The sequence below is a fragment of the Tasmannia lanceolata genome, unplaced genomic scaffold (genome assembly GCF_043159265.1).
Source record: "Tasmannia lanceolata isolate RefF3 unplaced genomic scaffold, GAP_Taslan_0.1 ptg000004l, whole genome shotgun sequence".
NCBI classification, from domain to species: Eukaryota; Viridiplantae; Streptophyta; class Magnoliopsida; order Canellales; family Winteraceae; genus Tasmannia; species Tasmannia lanceolata.
Window position 1 is genome coordinate 10,770,895 of NW_027518681.1, and position 18,102 is coordinate 10,788,996.

The window sequence follows — 18,102 nt, forward strand, 5'->3', positions numbered from 1 at the left end:
TATGGACGTTTTCAGAAGCCAGAGGATTATCCCTCCGAGAGTTACGGGGTTCCAACAACCTTCGGGCTTTTTATGCGAATGTGGAATCAACCTTGAGCGAATTTCGGAGCCTTATCTATCTTGCCTAGATGGAGGCCACTCTGTTATGGAAGTTTTTGAACCTCTTGGGATATTTAATCCTTGCTGCAGAAGATCTCTATTTTCATTTGGGCAGGAGACTAACTCGGAGAGGCCCCATTGGTCCCAATGGCACCCATCGAGATCGCACGCGGGTTCCTTGAGAAGTTTGGAGGATTGGGATACTAGGGGGCGGAGGTTGGATGTTGGTGCGAGGGAGGTTCCTGGTCAGCGAGCTGTGGAATCATCTCGTAGGCTTTTCTCGAATGGGAGCGACTGGTTATGCTCAAAATGTAATTACAGAAACTTTGGTACTCGCACTTTCTGGAGAAAATGCTTAGAACGCCGTAATAGAGAAAACCCAAATTTAGTGTGGAGAACCAAACAGGCCCAAGTTGCCTTCCGTGAAGAGGATAGAAGCCTGGGTTCCGAGGTCAGTGGTGGAAGATAGAAAAAGACACCTTAAGAATTGTCTTATTGGAAGCTTGAAATCTGGTTCTTAGCTCTTAGAGGATGTTTGGGATTGGGCCAAAAAATTCTGGGGTCACCCAGATCTGGAAAAACCCTTTGCTATTAGCACAGTGGAGATCGTTTCCAGTTTCAGTTCAGAGGCCCAAGCTACGACTATTCTCCGACGTGGTGGGGAGGCTTTCGGGGGATTTCTCTCCTCCCTCCAACCTTGGTTTCCGGCGTATAATACATGAGCTAGAACTGTTCGGGTACGGTTTTATAATATTCCTCTTCATGCTTGGTCCTCTGCCACGATGGAGATTCTTGGCTAGCATCTGGGTTAGGTCCTAGAGACTCAGCTTTTTGGTAATCACACCCATGGTTTGACCTTTGCCTTTGCCCTGGTTATATCCCCTCTATGGAAATCAATCCGTCATTCAATTAATCTAAGGGTAGATTCCACCATTTACTCGGTGGGAATTAAAGTTGTGTCTGAAGATAACATAAATTCTTTGGCTTTGAAGGTAGTGGGAGAGTCCAGTAGTAAAGACAATTTTCCCCTTTTTCGGAATTCTGATGAGTCTCCCACCAATAAAGATTCACCGGCGGTGGTCTGCCAACCGGAAAAGGTGGCAGAGGCCACTGGGCGTGAATCGGAGCCGGTGGCCCCCCTTTCAAATTTCAAAATTCCCACCTACCCTCAGAGCTGTTATTGTCTCGTCAGGGAGTAGGAAGGCTAAGTTGAGGGGACCCGTGACTCTGCCAAATGCTACTAAGACTGTTAGGGTTGTGCCACGTGGTACAATTGGAAAGGCGGGTAGAAAGGATATTGTGGACTTTTTCAACTTAAAATTGGCCGAGGAGCAGAAGCCCCTAAAAATAAAAAAATGGGTTTTTTAGAGCAGGGTCAAGTCCAAATGTGAAGAGTATACGTGCGCATAAATGTAAACTCATAAGAGGTTTTGGACCGAACACACGCCTCTTGCCTACCCGTGGCGGCCTTTCAGCTTTGGGCAGAAAGATTAAATGTGCGTATCGGAAAAAGAAGGTTAGGAAGAAAAAGCCTCATTCGGAAAGTTTCCATGAATTAAGAATTTTGCAAACTTCGCCTGGTCCGAGTATGACTGGAAAAGCATGTCTTGAAGACACTCCAAGCGCCAGGAAGGGAGAAATTTCCATGGCGGATGGAGACTAATTTGCCCATCTTTAACAAGATCCTAGAAAAGGAAAGACGAACGCGAAGGCGTTTATGGGAAGATGAGAAACATCTGGAGATTGCAAATCTGGAATCTAAGCATGCAATCCTGGTAAAAGATGTTCAAGGTTTAGGGCCAGGTATCCCTGAGGTGGAACATGATCAATTAGGGCAGCCTAGCGAATCAGGTAGACGAGATAAAGGTAAGGGAGTCTTAGTATTGAATGCTGAGGAAGAATCTGGGCACCCAGAATTGGAAGGCTTTAATGATTTTCTAGCAATGGGCGATGTATTTGGGATCTCCTATCAGGAGAATCTAGGGAAGACAAGAGAAATGTTCCGGGCAATGCAATCAAGAGTTGCAGATGACACAATAGAAAGAGTTAAAGAGGCTGAACCATAAGTTGGATTACAGGATTAAAGGATACACTTTGAGAGGTGAAGAGATGTAAGTTTTAGGGAGTATGGGTTGTTTCCAAAGATTTCAGTTAAGGAGAAATTGCAAGTTGTGGGGTAGTACATAGGCCTTTTTTATTTCAGTCGATTTAGACATAATGTTTCAAAGTTTTAATTGTACAGAGACAGATTGGGAAGAAAGCGATTGTAGGAAAACTGGGAGCTGGTACCAAGAGCGTGGAAATCGTGACCGTGGTTTCAGTCCCATAAGTGGAAGGTAAGATTATTGCTAGGAAGAATTCTCGTAAGGGTCATTCTCGGCGATGGTAATAAAGATCCTAGTTGCGCTAAAAGAAAGTTTTAGTCTAATGTTAGCTTGAGAGATTATGGTCTTTCGCTAAATGGAGGCTTTCTAATCTGGGAATCTTCATCATCGTTCAATCAAGGGAATGAGGTTCAGAAAAAGTTTGTGGGATGTATATTCTTAAATATGTAATGGATAATATCAGAAAGATAGGATGGATGAGGGAGGAAAGGGGTAATTTTAACTTTTTGTTCTATGAGTGTACTGCATTGGTTACAGGTTTAACTGTGCCAATATTCATGTTATTCTCTTGTAATGCAGGCTGGCCCAAATGCTTTTCTGAAAATTAATGAAATATGTCAACTTTAAAAAAAAAAAAATACTATAATTACTAAAGACTGGCATAAGTCTGCTAGCTAATGCTAGTTGTTCACGGATCAGAACTGCTGCACGCTCTAACACCAAACAGTATCGCTGGAAGGGTATTCCAAATCAAACCAACAAAAACACAGCAACTCATTTTGGGTACAACTTCCACCCAAAATAGAGGAAGAGACAGGAGTGCAAATGACAGAATCATGATCCTGGAGAGCTCTAGATTAATACAGATGCCTCTCTTGAAATCGAAGGAGCTAGAATTGGTGGAATACTTCAAGACGACGAAGGAATGGTTCTTGGTTTATTCTCCATTGAAGTCATGAAAGAACAGTCTGTTGGACTAGAGCTCTCAGCCATTTAGGTGGGAGTGAAAATGGTGCAAAAATGAGGAACCCCAAATCTATGGATTGAAGACGATTGATTATTTGCAGTAGATGTAATTACGGGGAAAATACAAGCCCCATGGAAAAAAAATCCCAATGATAACCCACATTCGAGAAATCCTCAACACTTTCAAATCCTGGTGCATAACTCACGCATCGAGGGAAGAGAACTTGGCCGCAGACTTCCACTCAAAGTGAGGTTGCCCATGCAAGGAAGAAGATAACCCTCTTCCCCTCATTCCTCCAAGAATCAGATAGGGAAGGAAAATTGTACTTTTTTAGAAAATCCGTTGGGCAATCCGATCCGATCGTGCACAAATTTAACGGAAAAGTAAAATAAACAAAAGCAAGCCACAAGATGAACACCAAGATTTTACGTGGTTCGGCCAAGCCTACTCCACAGGCGAGAAACATGATATTTCACTATGAGAAAACAATATACAAGGATTACAACGGATTAAACCCAAACCCACAAACCCGCAACCCTTTTCTTGCTTCTCAAACCCAAGACCATACAAGAGTAACCTGAGAGAAACCCACAAGAGAAAACCCAAGAAAACCCAAGAGAAACCCCAAGAATGAACCCCAAGAAGAATCTCACGTCCTTTTTCTTCTTCTCTCTCCTTTCTCTATTTTCTTCTCTTTCTCTTCTCTCTATTCCCCAAGAGGCAGCCGACACACCCCTTCACTCTTGCTTTTCCGCAACCAAAGAGAACAACACTTCTCTTTTTATAGTTTAGTATTCCCCAAAAGCTAAAATAGAATTTCTATTTTTGCCTTTGCCTTCCCACCCAAGCAACCACTGTGGGTGGGAAATAAGGCAACTTTCCCAACAATACTCTTGTTTGTGATTTGTTCTCTGCTTTCATCTGTTCTTCTTGTATTCATTCCTTCTATTCAATGCACTGGTAGGGGTTCCACCAAACCCCAGCTCACCCATAAAAAAAATTCTAGTTACAATTCATTGTGGATATCCATACCTTATCCAGTATGGTTTTCTTAGTGTGGAGATCCACACCTAAGACATACTTTCATTGTCGTTATCCACACTAGAACATATGATAGCCATCCTCACTAGCTTAGCTTTTCTCACTGAATCCATCCGCAGTTTAAAATACTCTGTGTGGGTGTCCACACTATAGTAAATTTTCGGTGTGATTATCCATACTAATAACATTTTAAGTATAACTATTCACTAGTACATATTTTCAGTAAGATTCATTTATGGGGTTATCTTTTTTACATGTAGCTTTCTACACCTATAATCCTAAAGCCCAGGATTATACTAATAAATGGCAGACAAGAAGTAATTGATCGCAAGAAAGTAATGTAAGAGGTAAAGAAGTGACTTATCGACTGAGTTGAGGCATGAATATGAATCTGCTATCCAAAAGGCAAATATTGCCTCATAAACGACAAATCAACGGTGCATATGGGATCTCCAATGTATGCTTCCAAGATACGACGACTCCGCTCCAAGGTTGTGCGCTCACACAACCTGGACGCCTTGAGAACATGATTATGTTTGCCATGAAAAAAAAATAGAACGAAAAAGGAAGCAAACTTTATAGGAGAAGCAGGGAGAAAACAAACATATTCTAGCGAATCAGCCTTTGTATTAGCCAATCTCGATACACATTGAATCTCGGTATCAAGTCCTTCCAAAGAATCCCTAATCTCCTCTATGGCATCCATGAAGCTCCATGAAGCTCCATGGGTAGTTAATCTCGTCTCTCACCCATTTGTCCACATTGAGGGAGTCTCCTCAATGATCATATGTTGAATCTGCTCCTAAGAAGCATATTGAATCCCACTAAGAAGTATCATAGCCTCGGCCTTGATAGCAACCCTATTACCAATTGGGCTCGAAAAGTCCAAATTACCTCTTTGTTTGCATTTCTCGACAGCTCCCCAATGGATGTCAGACCAAGATTACCAATACTTGAACCATCAAAGTACAGTCTTAACTGATGAGGTTGAGGGGTTCATTGGGCTCGGGGCACTCCGAGTGAATGCAGCTTAGCCTAATCACCTCCCACAACCTATGCGAAGATGTTACCGAAACTCCACTGAACATAGAGAGGACTGATGCCCACCGAACAATTATCGAGAAATTTTTTCTGGAAACTTCGCATGCCTTTGAAAGTACCTTTAAAGAACTCTCATGTTTCTTTCCTTCCATACTGGGAAGAAAGTGGCAACCAGGAATAGGGTTTATAATGTCCTACATCTAGAGGGCCAAGGGGCAAAATTCCATGATTCAATATGTTCAGGGAGAACCCAACAAACTCTAAAGAGACACAAACAAATTACTACAACTCATGAGTAAATTGGCAATGAAGAAGGTGGTCAACGGACTCGACGTCTGAAAGACAAATGGAAGAATGGTTAACCATAATATTTTGTGTAATACGAAGGTGATTTACGGTGAGGATCTTATGAAAACGAGTGAGCAAAATAGAATGCATTAATTCTCGAAGGGGTTTCAATTTCCCAAACTAACAGTGCTAGTGATGAATTATGACTCAGGACCAAGTACTTATAGAAAGATTTGACGGACAACATCACCATTGAGATCCATTGCCAAACTCTTTTGTCTTTTTCCTCGCATTTTATTTAGATTGAGTAATTCTTCATTGAGAGGATGTAACTTCTCTCATTTCTTGCTCAAAGAAATTCCTCCTGAATCTGAAGTTCCAGTCTACTATATCATTAACCCTGCAGAAAGATTCAACGACCAAAATATCATTGTGAGATGCCGCCTTAAATAATGTTGGAAAGTCCTACATTAATGTTCCATCCCCACACAAGTTATCTAACCAGAATCTAATCATTTCCCAATCTCCTATCCTTAATCATAATCTTTTTTGAATGAGACTCTAGAATTTCATAATAGAATGTCAGGCTATTTTCTTCCTTATTGTTCCATATAAAAATGATTACTGCGACCCTTAATTAGTTGCATCCACACTGACCAAATGATAGTTTCTATTTTCTTCCTTATTGTTCCATAAAAAATTTCTTTGAAGTTGGTCAATTCTATTAACGAAGGAAGTTGGACAACGGAGGTCGACGTAAAATAGAGTGTCAGGCTAGCCAAGACTTCCTTGAGAAGGTAATTCTCCCCCTAAAGACAACACTCCTTTTTTCCAAGATAACAGTTGCCTTTCCACACATTCAATCACTGGTTCTCAATTCCTTTATGGTCTTCCTATACATGTCGGAAGGCCTATGTATGTATTAGGGATAGAACCCATCTTGCAACCTAATATTTTAGCCCGATACTCTAGCTTTGAAATTCCCAGTCCCCATACCCTTCCCCCCCAACCACCAATTTGGTGAAGTTCACTCTTTGACCAGGTATTGCTTCGTAGCATCTGATCACTACCTTAAGATTTTTTTTAAAACTTGTGCAGGCTAAATAATAATGTATTATCTGCATATCAGCACAATTAGCACTGCTAAAAAATGTATACGTTCGACAGTCTAGTCTGATCAGGTGTAGCATAACTATGTTCTTATATTAAATTATTAATGTCAAATATTTAGTAGATAATATATGTGTCCGTGATATAGACATGTACACCTTAAAGACTACAAGAATCGCAAAAAATGCAACACTAGCAACATAAAATCTAAAATTTAGAATCTTGAAAACACCAAGTTAGTGAAGCCTAAGCAATAAGCATGGAATCAACCCACCTAAATATATTCCCAAAGCAGCTAATTGAACACTAGTTTCAAGAAGGAAACAGCAATATAAATTTGCAAAGCCAAAGCAAAGAACTAGCTCACCAAATATTATAATCTTAAAGCAGCTAATTAAAAATAGTTTCAAGAAGAAAACAACAATCTAAAACAAAAGATCTTTCCAGGGAAAAATTACTTTTTTTTTATACTCTTCATCAAGTAATTCACAACAAAGCCCATATGGGTATTCTTGGCGTGTTTTCTCCAAGGTGGGATATTGAAATTCGGGAAAAAAACCCAGAAATTGTCGTAATTTCTGCTCAATTTAAAGGCATTTGTTCATAACGCTTCCCCAATACAAAGAGAATGAATGAAATGCGAGACCATTAAGAGAGAAATGAAAGAAAATTTGACCTGGGTCTGAAAATCTACTAGCTTAGCTTCTGTTTTATAGAGCTTATTAGCGATCTCTTCAAATGAGGGTTTGAGAGGGAGAGATTTCTCAACCCAAAACCCATTAAGGAAAGAGACGGGGCCCACCATGGTGAGATGCGTAAGTGAAGATGAGAGCAACGAGCTGAGAAGAGAGGGTGTTGAGTTCTTCGTTGCTTTCTGATCTTAAAAAGGCAAGCAACTGTTCTAGGGTTTTTCCCTTCGACCCACCAGAGATCAGACTCAATACGATATGGATCGATGATGGAGAAAACACGAGATTGGTCCCTTCTTTCAGCAGGATGTGCTTTGCGATTCTCAGAGAAAAATCTGTTTGGTTGCCGATTGATTTCCTTAGATCCATTGCCGGAAATTTTCAGAGGGTTTAGAATCAAAGTAAAAAGGTATTGTATTGAGCTTTCTCCTGTATGTCAATCTGTTTTTGAAAGGAAAATTAGGGAGTGAAAAAAGGAAGGCTAATGATATTGGCACTATCATTTTTGATAATTATACGAACTCATCTTGTCTTTTATAATTTAAGGAAGGCTAATGATATTGGCACTATCTAGGGTTACCAAGTGGGAAGAGCTCCTCGATTGGTGGACAGTGGTCCTTATTATGGGAAGTAATTTATGCATGCATCTTCACTTAAAGTTATTTTCAAATCAATAGGGCAGTGATATAACCCCCTCCCCCTTCTACCACACAGCCGGTACAAGACCACTCCAACCGAACAATTAATTTGTTGAGATCTTTGAACAAGGTAGGCCCCACTCATATTTTTCAAAATGATCTGTATGCCCACACCATTGGTCGATCCAAACCGTCCATTTGATGGACCACAACGTAAATAGGTTGTGCCTCAAAATATCATTTCCATAGATGATCCTAGCCCCCCGATCTAAACAGAAACGGCGTATTATGGAAACCTCTATAGAGTGGAGGGTTGCGATCATCCTATGGAAATGATTTTGGGGGCACAACCTATTTTTGTTGTGGCCCATCAAATGGACGGCTTGGATCACCCTATGGTGTGGGTCCTGCGGTAACATTGAGGCCCAATTGTAGGCGCCACCCATATTTTTCAAAATGAAGTGCACAGTTAAGGGTGTCAATTTTGGCTCGGGCTCGGAAGCTCGCTCGAGCTCGGCTCGAATCCTTAACGAGCCGAGCCGAGCCGGCTTGCCAGGCTCGTTAAGCTTAACGAGCCGAGCCCGATTTAGGCCAGGCTCGGCTCATTAAGGCTCGTTAATATATATATATATATATATACACACTAAAAGGGTTATCCAGGGAGTGAAAGGGGGAGGCAAAATATGTCACTTCATTTTCGGAACCCCATTTGTTACTTGGACCACCCCCCATAGTGTAAAAAAAGTAGTCAAATTACACTAGATAGGGCTGTCCAGGGAAGATGAGGGGTGTGAACTTAATATAACCCGAGCTCGGTAAGGCTCGCGAGCCTGGCTGAGCCAAGCCGAGCCGAGCCTGGTTCGAGCCCAAGCCGAGCTTTTGAGCTTAACGAGCTGAGCCGGCTCGTTTACACCCCTATGCACAGTCCATACCATAGGATGTTATGAGCCGTCCATATGATGGGCCACAACATAAATAGGATTTTATGACCTAGTCTCTACTTAAAAATATGGGTTCCATGAATAAACTTCAGAATAAAAAAACTATTTATTCGTCCTCATGATGGTAATGGTATAGTGATGCCCGGCATTCATACTAAATTGTTCTAATGCCATTTGTGATTGCATGATGGTATGTGATCATGAATAGCTAAAAGATTGTGATCTTGAATCATCAAAATCCTGACTCAGATCCATTTGCATGGATTTTGATCTCCATGTTTCTGAAATTCATGATGCAACAAATATGTAACTCTTTAATGCTTTCATTCTTTATTGAATTAAGCCTAATTGAATAAAACTGACCAAATAGACATGTAATTGAACATAGAAAATCCATCATTGTACCCACCATTCTATCTATCCAACGTGAATTTAATAAAAAAATTTGGCTACATCTGATTCCATCTAAGGCTCTCCACCCCCCTCTCTCTCATAAAGAAGCAGCCCCGTTTTCTCCGACTCAGAGCCAAATTGACCTGGCCGTCAGAAGCAGGAGAAACCCTAACTTCGTGGAAAGCTGTTCCTCGAGTTCTTATTTTGATTTGGGTATCTGTACTTGAGCCCAATTTGCGGTGGAGAATTATCAAGAAAAAAAAAAAGGCAGATCAACTTGTGTTCGTGTGTTAGCTGCATGAAAGCTGGTGAAGTGGCTGTTTGATTTGTGTTTGACCTCTGGAAACTCTGGTGTAAAATCCTTCACTAATAGGTATTTTGTAAGTCTTGTAGCCTACTCACTGAGTCACTGATCAGTCCTCCAATTCTCTGGATGAAATTCTCAATGCGTACAATCTATAAAAACTCCTCATATTCCCAACCTTGTCTTGGATTTATATTTGACCTAAAGGTTTTAATCTTAATGGGTTTGACAAAATTAGGTCCAAAGTTAAATATCTTAAGGCTTTCATTTGATCAGCAATTACAGTAGTATATGTGGTGACTGGCTCTCTCATGTATGCACTCAAGGTGTTTGAGATAAGGCCTGTGCTACATTCTCATAATTAAAGTCTTATAGAGACCTTTGTGTTAAACTTCTTTTGAGTATAGATTAAAACTTTGTCAGGGTTTTAATTAATATTCAGCAAGTGAGCTTTTTTACCTTCACTTTTCATGGTTGATGGCAGCTGAAATCTGCTATCTTGATATAGGAGTTGTTACAAATTGATTTTTTTTTTATGTGACTTACCAAACGCGATTCGGTTTTTTAAAATCACAATCAGAATTAAAAACAAAATTAAAATCAAGAAACAGAATTAGAATTGTTGCCAAACACACCCTCAGTTCCTAATGTAATAATGGAAATTTACTATTCAAAAGGCAGCAAATACACTAATAGATATAACTAAATATGGGCTTATTGTTGTAGTGACAGTACTCCTAAGAATTTTTTTCTTCTTTCTAAAGTTCACAATCCAAAAGTAGGGGAAAATTTCTAAAGATCAAGTGTTATTTAACTCTGCTCCACAAGAACGCAGGAACTCTCTCTTGGAAGGACGAAGGAATGCTCTCATACATTGGATTCTCTTATACAACGTTCTGAATTTTATTGTACATGGATTCATGGAATTTTCTTATATATCTAATTGTATTGATTTGAGTGCGGTATATAGGCCTCAAATTATTGAATATGGATAGTTTCCTTAATTTCGAAATTGCAGAATTTTGAATAGTTTTGCTAGACTTTCAACCAACTTAAAAGATTACAATTTGCAGTAATTAGAGTTTCTCATATGCAAAAGCCAGCCGCGAAATTGGTTTCTGCGAAATTGCCTAGCCAAAAATATACTTTTTTAAACTAAATATGGATCTTTGCTTCTTTTTCTTTTGTTGATCATCCATTTGTACGGTCTTAATTAGATGGTTAGGGTCATTGGCTCTATGTGCTTTTGGATGGTTCCAGGCCAAGGTGAGCCTATGACAATGTGACAGAAATATGCATTAGTTGCCTCAAAACATGTGACAAAAGAGTAATATCTCTTATAAATTATATATTTAAAAATGGACATGAAAATGGAGGAGGAAAGAATATCAAATTCATTTTCTTGAAAAGAGGAAGGAATTACAAATTCAGTTTCGTAAACATAAACAGAATGAAAATCGAGCAAAATCCCAACTTCTAAGCCAACAAATCAAAGCCAGACTATCAATAGAAAGTTCAAGTGGTGAACAGTGTCTCTTGTTCGTAAGTGATGAAATAAGATGAAACGTCAATTTGCCACTCTACTCCACCGAAGCAACTGTCATTCTTTGCGAGTAGACCTCTCCAACCGCAACTCAAGCCCGGAAGCTCAACAACAAAATTATTCATTTGGAACCTATGAAAAAGCAACTAAGGAAGGATTAGAAGATTTCCTTTTTTTATCAAAATGCAACTACGGAAGCATTAGAAGATTTTATTTCTTTATCAATAAGCAGAAATTTTAAATAAGTAACTCCTATGATCCAAATTTCAAAATACATACCATTTAGGACAAAAGTGACAATGATCGAAAGGAAATACTGTTTTGCTGATAATGATCCATACAGTTGGTTATTCAAGCACAATAAAGAGATCATTAACCTTGGTATGGTAGGTTGAACAGATGAGACTCCACAAACACCCCTTGTTCGGTCAAAGCTGTACCCACTTGGAGGGTAAAGCCAGCTCCTAAAGAATGGCCAGCAACACATAGATTGGAGGTTCCTAATCTATCAACCGCCAAATTTAGTGCCACGAAAGCTACATTATATCTGACAGATCCCTTCAAACTTTCCCATGCCAAAAAGGAAGATCATCCTCAAAATTTCTCCTAATAGTTGGGCTCTTAAAGTCCCCCTAGTCGAAGAGTAGCCCTTGGAGCAACGCTCGGCATTGTTAGTATGAAATTAGCCACAAAAGGGCGAAAATGTAAATGAATCAGTCAGGTAATGCTAATTTGAAATAAATCTTATTGGAACCCTAAATGTGAAGACAAAGGCACAAAGATGTACCCAAATATCGCAAATTACATCAACTGGGGTGATACACAAAAAAGAGTAGAGCTTCAAAAAAACATAACAAAAAATAACAGCAAGATGCTCTATGTCAAGAGGAATAGATTCTCCTCCTTAAAAGACTACACCAAATTTTCACTCCCCCAGGCTCTCAGCAAGAAGCAAGCCGTGAGACATCCATTGTTATAAATCTTGCCTTTTCACCCTCATTTCTTCCAACCTCAGACTGGTGGACTGCATGTGTGTCTGTAATAGTAGCAATATACAATATTTAGCTTGTCAAAAAGGGAAAATTGTAAGATGTAACTAACATTTTGAGCAAATGACATGCATTCCCATAAACTTGACTTGCATTTAGTTTTTTGGGTACACTTCGGATATACATCTAGGATTATAAGTTTCCATAAAAGAGTTGCAATGGGGGTTATATATATATATATATACAACAAATACGTTTTATAGCAGCGGTCCCTTACCAGCAGTCTTGAAAACCGCTCCTATAAGTCAACATTTGCATGCGGTCTTCAATAAACCGCTGCTGTATACGCTTATAATAGACTAAGCGTTAAAAGCCAAAACAAATGTTTTGTTCCACGAAAGAAAAAAATCGTGCCCTAACCTCCCGCCGTGCGAAACCCTCTTTCCCCTCCACTCCTTCGATTTCTCCACCATCCTTCGACGATTTCTCCATCCCTCCATTGATTTCTCCGTGTTTCAATCGTCCAAAAAATAGGGTAAAACCATTCTTCTTCTTTTTTCTTATTATTTTCTCTTATTTTCTTTCTTTCTTTCTCACAGAGATTCCTTTGTATTCCATGCTCTGTTATGGCAATGATGAAATTGGGTAAGATTTTCATTATTTTCTAGGGTTTTTTTTCTAGGGTTTGGGTTCTTTGTTTTGTGGCATTGTTTTTCCTTTCGTAATTTTTCAAAATAATTCTTGCAATCCAAACAAAGCCTTAGTTAGACATTTTTTCTATACCCTGGATTGTTCCATGGAGTTTTTTCTATAATTCGTTCCCTAATTGATGCAGGATCGTATGATCCGATTGCAGAGGCTCCCACAATAAAGAAGTCTATTATATGGCTTGAGAATTTTAAGCTTTGACGTGGTTTATTTGTTTAGGATATGGTTGAATTGTAAGGAAATAGTCATAACCTCCCTCAAAGTGGTACTTTGTTCTTCTACGTCCTTGTTCTTATCAATTATTTTTAGTGTTGATGTGGAAATAGTCATAATAAGTGACTTGATTAGCTAAAGAGTGGACAAGTCAGTTTCCACCATATTGTCCAGACTCATTGTGGTTGGTTAGCAAAAGTGAAATTCAGCAGGGCACAGAGTGCTGCTTTGTTTAAGCATCATATTGTTGATGGGATCAGTTGATGGAGTAGAATTGGTTGAGGGCCAATGAGATGTGACTGAGTGTTGGGTCGGTGGAGCACACTGATTTCTTAGGCAGTTAAGTTTTGCGTGTAGGTCAGTGGTTAAGAAGCTGTCAGAACCTTTGGAAAAAAATGAAACGCTGAAGGGTGTGGATTGGGGAGGATTCCTTGCTAATACCCAAACTCCTCAAACAGGACTCAGGAGAGTTATGGGCAAAATCAAATTGATATTTCATGCTTGTCCAGTAATTAACAATTTATCATCAGTCTGATGAATGGATCATACCCACACTTGGTTACCCTTACACCCCCTTTGCTAACCCAAACTTCAAGCTGACTAATGAGTTAGGCTCTGTTGTTTCTTTTAGATTTAGAATCAATTCTGAGTCAAAAACTCGTTTGGAGTCAAAATCTAAAACAAACGGGACCTTAGTTAACGAAACTATGTCCCAATATATTGAGTAACATCAGGGGCTATATCTACAAATTCTGCTTATAAAGAATCTAACATGTTCTTTATCCTCTATGTTAAACTGGTGCAACCTTCTATAAATAACACAATGCTCGCACCTGAACCCATTTATTATTTCATGCCAACGTTTCACTTGTTTCAACTGCTACCTTTATATAACTTGATGTAAATGTTAGCTTTGATGCTCAAAGACAGTTTTCCTGTTTATGCATCCCCCTTGTGGTATTACTGAGGTGAAGATATCACATACCATATTGTTACTTTCCTTGATCTCGAGTAGATTTTGTCTTATAACCATTTCCATCTTTCTTACTATTATCTCACAATCCTTAGAATCATTCTTCAGTCTTGTGTCTACCTTCTTGGTTTTCACTCAATTTTGCACCATCAAGGCACCTAAGAAAAGCATGCGAAACGCCCCAACACATATGCTCCATCATCCTTGAAACTAGACTGTTCATTTCATTGACATCCATGGCTTGTTGCTAGGATACTACGTAACTATTTTAGATTCGAAGAATGAAAGGAAAAGGAGGAAAGAAAACATTATCTGAATTGTCATAAATACCAGTCCCGTCGTTTCATAACCTAAAAATACTTCTATCCTACATCCCATAACCATGATCATGAGACCTTGAAAAGAAAAGGGAAAAGAAAAGAGGAGCAAAAGATATGTTTTGGGGGACAGGATGTGAAACATAGGGTTACAATCATAGGATTACTACAAGCCCTGATTTCTCAGAATGGGTAACTGAGTGTAAATGGTTAACAACATTAACATTAAACCTCCTCTGTCAAGCATATGCCAAAATGGGTGGCTCCTCCAGATGGGTGGTTTAAATTAAATTTTGATGGGAGTTCCATGGGGAATCCGGGTATGGCGGGCATTGGCGGTGTGGTTCGGAGTGCTAAAGGGGACACTATCATGACATATTCCGTGCCTGCGGGGGTTTGCAATGCAAATGAGGTGGAGGCAAAAGCTTTGCTATTCGGTTTGCGGTGGTATGCCACTCATAATCTTGGTCTATTAATTGTCGAAGGCGACTCCGCAAACGTAATCGCATGGGCGGCAAATCGGTGTGCTGGTCCGTGGAAATTAGCCAGGATTTTGGACGAGATTGGTGACTGGATTCGATTAATTGGTCCGTCCCTGTCTCATAGGCGGAGATCGGCCAATTCTCTGGCTGATGGTTTAGCTAATGCTGGAGTTCGTCTAGGTGACACTGACGTGGTTATTGTCGATGCGGCCGTAGTACCGGCTTAGCGTTCTTTTCCTTCTTTTTTCTTTTATCTTCCTTTTTTCAGGTTGAGGACTTGTATGGTGGGGGGACATCTTGTTCCCTACTTACATGTTTTTGAAATTATGGCTTTATGAATAAATTCTGTTAATATTTCGAAACTCTGTATGACTTGGCGGAATTCACTCAGTTACTCCTGAGCTGAGCTCTCTTTTAGAGCAACAAGTCCCAGTCGGTAATCAGTTTAGGTGAGAGGTCGGGACACTGCTGTTTCAGCTAAGTTGCAAAAATATTACTACGTTTTGTTTCGGTAATTGAGTAGTGTCTACACTTGTAGTTTCTCATGTATGCATGAATTGTGATTTCTCGATTTCCACTGTATAGAAGTCTATAATTTATACTCTTCCTTTACATGATTTACAACCATTGTTAGCACTTGCTTAGATCTGATTAATTTTTTCTATAAAAATCTAGTGTTCATTGCAACATGAAAATTTTATTAATGACAAAGGGAGAAAAACAAGACAGAATTGATCAGATCCCTATAATGTTACAAAAGCCAAAATCCTAGACGGGATACTGATGATCAGGACCCATGAAATATGTACTAAATTTTTCCCCTCTCCATGTCCCGTTCTATGTACCCTTTACAAATACTGTTGTGTCTTTGTATATTATGAGTGGCATCTGTAGAGATTGTTAATCTGCTCTTGATTTTTTCAGTTGTCTGTTAAGATGGTCCTGATCTCTGCTGACATACTATTGAGGATAGGGATTCAAACTCCATGCTTATTTAAAAAAATGCGGTAGCGAACTTGACATGTGGTACGAAGGGTCTGTTCAGTCTTGGAAAACCAGAATACTGATCTCTTCAAACCTTCACTACAACAAATACGTTTTATAGCAGCGGTCCCTTACCAGTAGTCTTGAAAACCGCTCCTATAAGTCAACAAGATTGAAACATGGACCATCAAGAGACACCCGTGTATCAATCTCCAATAGTTGAAGGTTTATTTTTTTTGGTTGAATTCAGGTGATATTCTTGAAGGGCTAGAAGCTGGATCGCTCATTCATCAATTTCTGCTTATCGTAATGGGAGTTTGACACATGGGGATGCTCGGGACCAAGCTATTATTATCTCTTTCTCCTCCCTCATTCTGAGCTTCTCAATTATTCCCAATAATATACACACATACACACAAAATTCTATTGTATGCATAGGAAGATTTTTGTTTTCAGGCATGTCAGATGTGACCTCATGCATGTATCTCATATTTCTTGATTTTCAATGTTTTTATTCCATGTTGATGCATTGTTTCTCTCATCCTGTAGATTTGTTTCTTTTGTTATGCATATTGGCATATTTAGTTTTTCCAGCTTGACATACAGGACATGCATATTTGGTGAACCTTTACTTATTGTGTTCTTTTGGATTATGAATGAACCTCCATTGTTGTTACATTCAGCTCGATTGTCCTGTCCTTTTGGAATGAAACAAGGTGCTTCAATCCAGCAAATTTGGGTTGAAATATTTTGGACCAGATCAAAGACGCAAATGAAGGTGAGACTCCTGTACTTTTGGAAGAATTATGGAGTTTTGATGAAAATCTAGCCAAAAATCTAATATTGTTGATGAAATAATGGTTTTGAAGAGATTAGCTTACATTGTTGATGGGTTTTGAGGAGGCCATGTGGGTCGATAGTAGCTTGTCACTGATGAAGTATTAGATTTGGCCAGAGGTGTGGAATTGTCATTCAATCATGTTTTGTGTGACGCAAACAAGTTATTTATCATGCAGTCTGTCCTCCTCCTGAAACTATGTTGTCTTTTTTCTTTGTAAATAAAATTTTCATTTCTCAAGTGAAAACAAAGATATTAACTGTATGATATGGTTATATTATGTTGTAGGATAATGAGTCTGATCAAAGTTGCGCTCTCTCATTAGTGATCATGTTCTCTCTTCCCCTTCCACTTCATCTAATTGCCTTTTGACTTATGTTTCCCATTCTTCTGAGTTCATGATTCTTAAGATGATGCAAATTGTGGCTCCTCACAAATCAGAGAAGGGGATGGTTCTGTTCAGCTTTTGCAAGCTGCGGCAGTAGCTAACCACGCTCAAGCCATTGTTATAACTCTACTAGAGGAGTTCCACAACATTTTTTTGGTAAGTTTCCTGACCATTTCTAGAAAGTGGGAATTTAGTAAGTACTTTTATATGCTTATTTCTTATTGTCTATTCATTTTGATGGATTTGGTATTCAACAATGCTAAAGGAATTTCCTTCGAGGTTTTGGGTGTTGCTATAATATCGGAAAGCGTTCGACCAACAAGTTTTAGCTTTGTCTCCATCTACCATTGATGAAAAGTTAAGATCAACTTTGATCTCCAAGGCTGTTTTTAGAAGTTGATGGCATGGGCTTGCTCACTCATCAAAGAGAAAATCAAAGAGTTCAATCTAATCAGTTTAACATTGGGGTTTCAGAAAAGCTAATAGATCAAGGTTTTTCAATCTAATCAGTAACATTTTCGGATGGATATGTTTTAGTTTTTGTTTAATTTTGTGAATGTAATGTTTATGTGTGTAAAGGTACTATAGTCTAAAGCAGGTTATGTAATGTACACTTAAGCCAGATTATGTATTATACCCTTATTTTGGGGATTTCTAGAATTATAATTTTTTTTTTTTAAAATATCACTTTTAGCAGCGGTAAAAGATACAGTACTGCTGCTATATTGATGAACTTCGATGTCTACAAACCAAATGTAGCAGCGGTCATGACCGCTGCTATACAGTAACATACAAAAGCGGCCTTTTTAGCAGCGGTTATAACTGCTGCTAAAAAATACAGCGACGAGATAATTAGTAGCTGTTGTGTAACCACTGCTAAAAGTAATAGCAGCGGTTTTGGCCACTTTTAGCAGCGGTCATGACCACTGCTAAAAACCTTTTTTGTTGTAGTTATATTGAATATAAAACTATCAAGTTCAACATAGAGATTAAAAACAAAAACATGAAATTGAACTGAAATAACAAAAGTAAAATATACACAAATGCAATT

General features: G+C 39.0%; 1 protein-coding gene, 1 long non-coding RNA gene and 1 pseudogene across 9 annotated transcripts in view; 2 read left to right on the forward strand and 1 right to left on the reverse strand.

Moving 5' to 3' along the window:
- Positions 1–7,772, reverse strand: part of LOC143875445 (serpin-ZX-like) — a 24,659-nt pseudogene extending 16,887 nt beyond the window's left edge. The window contains exon 1 of the transcript XR_013250096.1: positions 7,328–7,772. The product of XR_013250096.1 is annotated as a serpin-ZX-like (transcript). The remainder of the gene's footprint in view (positions 1–7,327) is intronic.
- The window catches only part of LOC143875440 (uncharacterized), a 236,315-nt gene that overhangs the window by 47,319 nt on the left and 170,894 nt on the right, over positions 1–18,102 (forward strand). The gene's annotated exons all lie outside the window — the stretch shown is intronic.
- Positions 9,007–17,789, forward strand: LOC143875448 (uncharacterized). The gene is made up of 4 exons (XR_013250113.1): positions 9,007–9,685; positions 16,509–16,603; positions 16,952–17,207; positions 17,317–17,789. It is a non-coding gene; the product is annotated as an uncharacterized LOC143875448 (long non-coding RNA).